General features: G+C 34.9%; 1 pseudogene; it reads right to left on the minus strand.

Moving 5' to 3' along the window:
• Positions 1-585: 585 nt before the first annotated feature.
• LOC144307142 (peroxiredoxin-2 pseudogene) lies at positions 586-1,487 on the minus strand (annotated as a pseudogene).
• Between the last annotated feature and the right edge of the window lie 9,417 nt (positions 1,488-10,904).

Genomic DNA, 10,904 nt, shown 5'->3' on the forward strand with positions numbered 1-10,904 from the left:
GTAACAATAAGTTATTTGGAATCTAAAGATTTGTGTAGATATGTATTCTCACTTCTCTTGGGAATATATCTAGACATGAGATTGTTGGGTAATAATGTATATTATGTTTATCTTTATAAGAATCCACCAACCTATTTTCCAAAGTGGCTCTACATTTTGACTTTCTTACCAACTGCACGAGCTTACTAGCATCGGTTGTTTTAGCCTTTGGAGTGGTGTATAAGGGTAGGATATTGTGGTTTTAATTTTCACTTCTCTAATGACCAATGATTTTGAGCATATTTCATGGTCCTTTGGCCTTTTTGGTAAGAGATGTAGGCACTCCTTATACATTCTGGATATAGGTCTTTTATCAAACATAAGTGTGTAGATATTTTCTCCTCATTGTAAAAATGTGCTACTTTAAGGCCTTTCCTTCCTGGAAATTTGTTTTATTTTGATTTGTTTGTGTTTTTGTTTTCTCTATTTTCATACTTTATTGGTTACTTCTGGGCCTGTGCCCAGCTAGGTGGACTCCAGGGAAGGGGTCACCATTCACAAGATCCCAGCTAGGAGAATGAGAAGGCCTTGGCCTAGCCCTCAAAATCATGGATTATGGAGTTTAAGGAGGCAGGTCTGGCCTTTCCTGTCAGAATGGGAGAATCTAGATAGGGGTACAGGTGGAGGCCAACAGCCCAAGCTTTCCACCTGTCTGCGAGCCTCTTTGTGTTTGGAGAATTATCCTTTGCTGTTGTCCACATTAGGCTTGACTTCGTTGCTGCCTCGCTTCCAGCCAGCTGATAGACTTCCCCATGCTCATGCGCATAGTGGAAGACCTGGACCAGCCACAGAGTTTCGTCCACAGAGTGCCCCACAGGCAAATTGTTGACAGTGACCTGGCAAAGAGCATCCTTGCCATTGATGATAAAGGGGCCCCTGAGGGCAACGCCTTCATCTTTCTTCAGCAGCCATAATCCCCTGACAGGCTTCTGGTTACATCTGCCAGCAGGGGGATGTTCAGAGACCCCAAGCCTCCCTCCTTCCTCAAAGTGTTGGTCTAAGCCAGCTGGGTGACCTGAGAGTCCACAGAGACCCCCAGCAGCTCAGAGCCCAGCTTGCCAAAGCCCTTGGCACACTCATTGCAAGGCGTGATCTCCAAAGGGCAAAGGTGAAGTCCAGTGGGTAGAAAAAGAGGACCAAGTATTTCCCTCTGTGGTCGGAGAGCTTCACCTTGTCCTCGAAGGTGGCCTGGAAGTTCTGGGCCAGCTTTCCCAAGTTCGCACTGCTGGAGGTCAAGGCTGAAAACTGTGTCGGCAAGAGCAGGACAGACAGACTGGTAGACTCACAGACTTGCATCCTCAGCGCGCCCATCTCAGAATTGCTTCCCTACAATTACAATTTCTCTTTCTTTATAGACAATATTTAAAATAGCTCGAACTTAGACCTAACTTCCAGATCAATGAATACTTGTGTGCAAATATTACAAAATGGGTTCTTTGTTTGTTTTGTTTCTTTTGATAATTGGTTTTGTGTTGTATTTAATCAAAATCCAGTGTGTTGAGATTTTTAACATATATGGTTATTCTCGGCTGCTTTGTTGCAAACCAGAATTTCTCCCTAGACATGCCTCAATCATGATGCTGATTCATGGCCAGTGAAAAATTCCATGTGCTGCTCAGTGATTAAAATAATTCTGCAGTAAAGTTTGAAACATATCATGGGCCAGCCTGTATCCAACTTATAAATATATACACGTGCACATGCACGCACATGGACACCCACATACACAAGTAATATAAATTTCAGGCTTATAGTTTCTCTTACCTTTTAGTTGTTTGAGAAAACTTTTAGCTTTAGTTTTTGAATTATTGAGCCAGATCATTTCACCAAGCTTGGACTGTAAAACCAGAGAGCATACAAAATACCCATTCTCAGATGAGACTGTAGCTTCTGAGGCCAGGGTAGCTGATATCTATTTTGGTGGTTTATGGGCCATAGATAAAGTGTGTTCTGTGCCAATGAGGTGACAATTGGAAAGCTGTTTTTGAATGTCTCACTCTTGCCTGAGAATTGGCTATGCTTTTCTCCTCCTACGGAATAATATCCTTCGTATTTATGTATACTCTGTAGAGCATTATAAATCCTTCCAGTAATTTAAAAAAATTTAATTATTGCACATGGCATAGCATAGTGCCATATTTTTATGTGTTTGGTGCATAATTATTTGTTGAGCAAGACAATTCCAATTAAGGTTGGAATGAAATTGAAAATTAAGTTATATTTGATAACAGACTTCTAATCATATAGAGAAAATGATTAAATATGCTATTTTATGTGATTTCTTCATTTTTTCTGTATGTTCAATAATATTCTATGAAAATAAATTTTAAGGATATTTTAATCCTACATAGTTTACCTTAATTTTTATCCTACATAGTTTACCTTAATTTTTATACATTGATTAATATCAATAATAGATATACATAAATATTAACAATTCTTAAATGATAAAGTCAATTAATTGTCAAATAATCTTTTTGATAACTTCCTAGTAGAAATATTTTTAATTATGGCAATAAAATTATTCAGAAATCAAATGTATCAAGGCTTGCATCTTCACGATTGCCGTTTTTCCTCTCCTTCTGTAATTTTCCTTAATTTTATTGTGTTCACAAAGTAAATATGCAGAGCTAGTTACCAGCTGGACAAAACAAAGGAAAGCACCTGCGAAGTTAGTTTCATTAGAAAGATAGAGTGTTTAAGATCCCAAATTTATCACTGTCCACAGAACATAGTAGATGAGTGCTTGGATTTTGGAGACATGAAGATCTGTGTTAAACTCAGTCTGCCACTGGTGACATCTTCTGTGACTTTGAACAAATTACCACAATATCTAAATCCAGTATTCTCATATATAATAAGATGGCTATACTTCTTTCTTGAGGGGATTAAAGGATATAAAACATACATATTGCTTTGTCATTTTCTGGCACAGAGTAAACAATTATAAAATATTAGCTATTATTTTATTATAGTAATTCTCCAGGTTTCCCTGTGCTTTCTGAAAAAAGTCTCCTTTCTAAGGCTCTTTTCTTGCCTATCTCACTATCTATTGTTTTGTCCCAATACTTTCTCACCTTTTTAGTAGAACAGCTTTTCTGCATGTATATTGCCATATACTTAATTGTGCATAAACTAATTGTTAAATTCTGGATCCTTCCCTTTCTTCCTAATTAAAATTTGTAGGAACTTATTAAAAATAATGATGTTTTTTATTGTTTTACTTTAGGACATTGTTATTTGCTTTGCTGTTGTTTTTGGAACTAAACTCCTAGTGCCAGCATAACTTGCAAGTGGTCTTTAATTTTACTGTTTAATTGAACCAAAACAATACCACAGATCTCATAGAGACTATTTTTATTTTCTTCTATTCACCAGTATTTATTAGTGGCTTAGCACAGAGCCTAGAATATAGTAACTGTAAAATACCTGTTGGATATATAGATGAAACTAGCATACCTACATTACTCTTTTTGAGAGAACCTTAAAGAAAATGCTTCTGGATCTCCAAAGTCATTCTTTTAGGTTTCTTTGAATATGTGATAGAAACTTTTATAACTAAAGATATTATAGATGACTTGTCATGTAATTTGCCTAAACCCTTTGGATAAATATATTTTTTTAAAGATTTATTTGAGAGAGAGAGAGAGAACAAGTGGGATGGGCAGAGGGAAGGGGATTGCAAGCCAACTCTACACTGAGTGGGGAGCCTGATGCAGGACTTGATCTCAGGACCCTGCGATCAGGACCTGAGTCAAAACCAACAGTCAGATGCTCAATCGTGCCACCCAGACATCCCAATATATTTTTTAAAATTATTATACAGTGAAATATTGTTGATAATTTTAAGCTGACATTAATTTAGTTATTTGCTGTGTGCAAACTGTGTCTTGCCTTACATAATTAGTTCACATAATATTTAAAATGACACTGATCCAGTTTATATTGTGCCCATTTTACAACAATGTATAGTTGTTTATCAAAGTTTATACAGTTAGAATTGTGATTTAAATTTAGCCTTATATGACTTCAAATTGCTTAAAACCTTAACCACTTTCCTACTGGATTTCTTTAAATGCTTTTGTGACACTGTTTTCAATTAAGGAAAAAAAAAAGATTTTGGGTACAAAAGATTTTGTACCAAAGTGAAGTGCATAGCAGTAATTAGTGATTTCTAAGTCCTAGGAAAATGCACTTCTTTTTTTTTTAAACCAGAACATAGTATTTATAAGTATTAAAATAGATAGTTATTTTGAAACAATATTTAATAGGAGTTTATCTTTTCTGATCCAGACTATTTTAGAGAACTTTCATTTCTGAGGTGGGAGGGAAGTTCATCTTGACTTAAATGGGACAAAATATTTTACATAGCACGGGTACACTGCTGCCACTGTTAGGATGGTAATACACAAAACAACACGTCAGAGAAGCTAAATGCATTTTAAACCAAGAAACAAGCTGGTATTTATAGTAATAATGAACAATTTGAATGAAGAACAAAAGTTAAGGGTAAATCTCTGTATCATGTTTTCTGATTTTTCTCTTGATTTAAAGAGAGGCTATATACCGATTTTTTGTAATTTTTCTATTTGCCATACTTAACCTCTTTGTCTCAGCTTACTGGTCTTTTAAAATGATAATTACAATGTTGTTCCGTGTTGTCAGAAACACAGAGTGCTTCAGTAGTAGTAGTGATGGTAATAGTAGTAGAAATAGGAGCACCAGTAGGCAGTTGTGGTGTTATTTAGCAGTAAGGGGGAAAAAAAAAACACCTTATAGTCAATGCTCATCGAAGGGCACTTAAAAATATTTACAAAACAGGGACACCTGGGTGGTTCTGTGGTTGAGCATCTGCCTTTGGCTCAGGTCCAAATCCTGGGGTCCTGGGATGGAGTCCCGCATGGGGGTCCCCACGGGGGGCCTGTTTCTCCCTCTGCCTATGTCTCTGCCTCTCTCTGTCTCTCATGAATAAATACATAAAATCTTTAAAAAATATATTTACGAAACAATCTTCGTGGTGTTGCTTCAGAATGGAGCATGGGGTTGGGGAAGGAGGGAACCCTTTCTCACCCAGTTCTATCCCATTAGAGTATGGATCCTATGGAAGACAGAGTTGCATGCACTAAAAATGTCTTCCTTTTAAAAATGTGTGCTGCATAAACAGTGTAAGAGGATTCATGGGACTTCTTTTGAACTGTATGAATATGCTTGAGGTTCATTAGGCTTTCAAGATGCTGTTAAAGTGCTGCATTAGAACCTGGGGACAGTGGTGCTTCTTTAAAGCATGGATGTGCTGAGAGCCCACTCGGCTTTCTCATGAAGTGAAACCAAACTGCTCGACTGAACAGTCTGCATCTAAGCTAAGAGAAAAGGAAACTACCCCATCCTAAGGATTTATTTTAGTTTTCTTTTTTTTAATTTTATTTAATTTTAATTTTATTAATTAATTTTTAATTTTATTTTTCATCATATTCTTACAGGTTTTGTTAATTCTAAGTTAAAAACAAAATTATCCTTGGAAAATATCCTAGAGTGTCTACACTTACAATACATGGGAGATATGTAATATGTGTGAGATATGTTGTGGTTTGTCTCTCTGTAAATGATATTCATTAGATCAAAAACTTAAAATGAGAAATTGAATAAAGATTAAGTAAATTTTAGTCTATAAATGTAAAGGTTTAGAAACTAAATATATCATGGCTAAAAGATGAATAGTATTGCACCAAATCATGCAATATTATCCCTGGGACTTGCTCCCTGAAGCCAGACAATTATTAGTTTAGTAAAAAAAAAGAAAAAAGAAAAAAGAAAAGTGTGCAGGACATTTCTTTGCAAAACAAATGTCCTTGCATTCTTCCAATTTGCCTTTGAGAAATTTAAACATAGTTTTCAATGATATACACTTTTAGGAAAGAATTTTAGTTTACATAGCAATTGTCCTAATAAAGTCATGGTATTACCTTTTTTATGAAAGAAGTATTGAGGGTCATGTAGTCCCATTCACCACCACCCCCATGTTAGCTCTTCTCTTCCCCTACAACTCCACGCTGTTGTTGTTTAGCTACTATTTGACAACTATCATGATGCACTACTTTACATCATACCATATTCCATATTAATTCTTTTTAGAAAACAAAATTAAGAAAAGAATAATGCAAGAACGTATGACAATGTTAATAATTGGTCATAATATATTTCAACAACTTCCACCACACCATCTTGATATAAACAATTACATGTATCTTTTCATTTACTCCATTTTTGTTTTATAATTTTTAAATAACATTTTAGAAGTTTCTTATATGTATATCCCATGCTTTCTGATTGAATTTTTTCTGCATATTTTAGGGTTCATTTCTTTTGTTTTTTAACTACTATGAACAGGTTTTTATTTACATTTCTACCTGCAATAAGAACAAGCACTTCCTTTATTTTACATGTTCATAATATACTTTCATAATCCAGTGAAACAATCTTATATTCAGGAGCCTTGAATGTGTCAGTCTTGTCTGGGTAGATGCAGGGTGAGGGTGTTAGTATTTTATAAGATGAAGGGGCTAGCACATGGAAAATATTCACTCTACAAATAAATTATTTTAAATTATTTTAAGCAACTCTGATATATAAGGCACTGTACTAGATAATAGCAAAGATAAAAAGAAATAAAAGGTATGTTTACTCATTTCAGGAGTAATTGCAACTAATAAGATTAAGAAATACACAAAAAGTAAAAAAAAAAAAATATGTTACAGGCCACACGGCTGGAAAACTTACTTTATAATTTGAAATTGGGGGAATTCAACAACAACAAAAGTGTATTATGTACCCATTATGTATTAGAATTTAAATACAAGTATCTCCCTGAGTCTGTGTAGGAAGCCTGCTTAATAGGTACCACTACTCATAAACCAAGACACAGACATAGCAGCAGGACCAGATTGTGATTCCAGGTCTCATTGAAGTAATGTAGGAAACTTTCATGGTGAAAATTAACCTTACATAGTTCACAGGAATAAGATATATGAGTTAGAGAGGATATTATTTTACTTACTAAATGCAATCACTTACCAATGAATCAGTTAATCTTTTACTAATGTAATCATAATTTTACTGAATCTTTCATATATATATACATATATATATATATATGCTACACATATATATGTTCATGCATATGTATATAATGTTTCTAAAGTTTGCTAAAGGTTGATTCTGTGAATAAGGGGATGAAAGGGCAAATTGTATATAAGGTTTTGATTCCAAAGAGTTTGTTTGATCATCTTCAAATACTCTAATCCTATCAAAGGACATTCTAATTAATCATTTGTTGACTGAATACCTGAACTCACATGACTAAGTGAGACAGATGTAAAAACAAATAAATTTAATAGGACATTTTAGGGGCAGAATGTATATATTGTAGTGGGGTCATGAAAGAAGAATTAAGTATTTCATTTGAAGAATTCAGGAAAAGTAACAAATGAGTTGAATGTTGGTAGATGAGTAGTTGTTGGCTAGTAAATAAAGTAATTTTGGAAATTAAGAATAACCCCCAAAAGGCACCTGAGTCATTAAAGATGGTGCCCTGCAAAACTATAGATGTTTTGAGGGAGGCCTGGGTGGCTCAGTGGTTGAGCATCTGCCTTTGGTTCAGGGCTTGATCCTGGGTCCCGGGGATCAAGTCCCACATTGGGATATCCCATAAGGAGCCTGCTTCTCCCTCTGCCTGTATCTCTGCCTCTTTCTCTGTGTCTCTCATGAATAAATAAATAAAATATTTTTTTTAAAAAAAGAAAAGAACTATGGATATTTTGATAAGGTTGATTTCATAAAATTTGAGATAAAGTAAAAAAAAAAAAAAAAAAAAAAGCCCAACTGGGCACTGGGAGCACTCCAGTCATGAGAGCCCTGGCATTATATAAAGAAGTTTGGGCTTCATCTTGTAGGAAACAATAATCCATTGAAGATTGTTAAACAATGGAGTAATAAGGTAATCTTGTTTTTTAGAAAAATCACTCTGGCAGCTATGGTAAAGGTAAATGGAGAAAAGCAAGTTAGGAGGCATGGGGATGAGGTTGGAGAATATGACAATGGTTGAAAGAAGAGAAAATGAGAGTCTGAACTAAAGCATTAGTTGTGGAGTTGACACTGAACACATGAACAAAAGGTGAAAAAATACAAAAGCTGGCACTTGCAGGAACAGGGACTAAAACATAATAAAGGTTAAAAGATAGTTCTCAGGTTTATTTCCTAAATGATTGAGATGGAGGAAGTATCTGTAATCAAGAAAAGAAAAAGAGGAATAGTAGAGTGATATCTATGACATTTTTAGTGGAGTTATCAAGTACCAGGATATAAAGGACAAAACTTTTGAAGATGCAATGGGCAAAATAAATAATCTTTAAAATCACCTGAAAGAGATGGAATTTGAAGCATAGGCAAAAACAAGCACAGAAATGTGGGGAATATTAGAACAGGATGAAAAGATCTTAGGGGAGAACATGGAGCATGGCAATACATAAAAGAAGCAAGTAAAGAAAGAACATCCTGTGAATGAGACTGAAAATTAGTAAGAGAGAAAGTAGGAGATAAAACAGAATGTTATACCAGAAGCCAAACTAGGGCATCACTTAAAGAGCACAAATTTAAAATCTCTCAGGGCATCTACTGACCAAACCATAGGCAGTCATAATACCTATGATTAAGATATCTGAAAGCAAAATTCTGTGTATAGAGAATGCTTGAGATCTCTTTTTTTCAGGCTAGAATCCACTAGCATCGCATTGATTTGCTAAAGCCTTCTGAGATTAAATGGATCCCTTTGATCATTACTAAAATAGCATAAAAGTAGAAGAGACTCCATCATTTCAGATGCCTAACATCATCTCATTAAGTAATGGGATTATCAGTTGCTTACAGAAAAGTAAGAACAATAGAATATGATTAAATGGCAAGATATGTCATCCAAGTAAGTGCTGAAGAAATCCGGGGGCCTGAGAAGTCAATTTCAGATGACTCAGATTGAACAAAAACAAGAAGAAAATGCCATGGTTTCCTTGAGAATAGTGTTCAGTGGAATAAGTAAGCTGAACAGAGCACCATGGAAAGGAAGTATAAGAAAGTATAGGAAAAAGTAGTCCTGAGTAAATAAATGACTTGACTTTCAGTGCTAATTTTACTTTCAGCTTCTTATCCCCATTGAAATGAGTCACAGCATGTATAAAAGGTGGACAAATCTGCATTGATTCTGGAAACTACATACATTTTGTATAGTATACAAAAACAAGGTTAAAAAATAATGCCAAGACTGACAGTTTACCCTCTTAATAAAGAATGATGTCTCAGAAAATAGTTGGAAAACCTTTGCAAGCATTCTACTAATACACAGGTTTGATAGGTGTGATTGGATGGTGAAAACAGCCAAAATGCGAGCAAATGTGGGAACAGGATTTGAATTCACTAATGCTGTAAAGCAGACATACACCATGAATGGTTCAAACAAGAAAAGACAGAAGAGAGTAGGGAAGATTTTCTTTTTTTAAAAGAATAGGGGAATAAACCTAGAGGAAAACAGGATTTTCACACAATGAAGAGCTCACTGGGGAGAGTTTTAAAAGAAAGCTCTATGCAGAAACTGGCCATAGTCCAGAGTTCTGCAGAAGATGAAAAAAGTATAACGAAGATAAATGCATCCAACATCCTCAAACTGCTGTGCTCTCCAATTTTTTCCCAGGGCACCTAAGGCCTTGCTAGACAAACAAACAAAATTAACAAATATCTTATCCAGAAACCATGGTGTAATTCTTAAATCTTACTTTCCCATTACCCCAAAAGATGCTGTAGTTCCATGACCCAAATCCAACACTCAACCATTCAGCAACTTTAATACAGACTCAATCTGATAAATACTGTTTCCAGTCTTATGGTCTTATGATACATTAACCATAAAAACAAAGAAAGTTTCTTTGCGCATAATAAGGATATTATTTGTCTGCTCAAAATTCAGTGATTCCCTGGTGCTCAGGGTTAAGTCAAGACTGTTTAACATTGTTAGCAAAATCCATCCTGAGTTTGCTACTGAGCAACACAGACTCACAGTTTAGTAACTGTGCACTTTGAATTTTATCCTTTCATCATTTGCAGATCTCCTCATAGATCAGTAACAAAGCTCTTGGATCCCTTCATGCCTTTGCACATCGTCTTTTTACTTCCTTGGACACTCACTCTCTTCATACTCTCAACATCCTAAGCTGTATGAATTTCTACTCTTTGAGGATCATATATAAGTATTAGAGAATGAGAGTTTGTGGAACAGTCAGACCTAGTTTCAATTTCTAGGTCTTTCATTTGCTAGATATGGCCCCAACCCACATTTTCTTGTGAAAATGGAAACAGATTAAATTAGATAATGAAGCATTGCAACTGGCCCAAAGCAAGCCTTCGAGAATAAGGTAGTGCGAAGTAATAATATTACTACTACTAACTGGTTTTGTGAAGTGTACTGATACTTATTGGAAATGCAAAGCATTTGATCTGGATAATCTAGTTCATGTTGATTTGGATTATTTGATTTATGAGAGAAGTTGAAGAAATGTACAAAAAGTAGTTTATGAAAAACAATTTTTAAATTTACCAAGTCCCCTGTTTTCACAATACTCTATAGTTTAAAACATGGGAAAGTTCAAAAAAACAAAAACAAAAACAAACCTATCACTCTTTATCAATCAGTTATAATCAGATATTACCAAATCTATGAGGGCAAGTTTGATACAATCAGCTGTGAAAATCTACTTATCTCACCTAAGGGATGAACTATTTTTGACTTTTAAAATCATTGTCCTCAGTATAAGTAAAGAAAATAA

Source organism: Canis aureus, chromosome 38 (assembly GCF_053574225.1).
Source record: "Canis aureus isolate CA01 chromosome 38, VMU_Caureus_v.1.0, whole genome shotgun sequence".
NCBI lineage: Eukaryota > Metazoa > Chordata > Mammalia > Carnivora > Canidae > Canis > Canis aureus.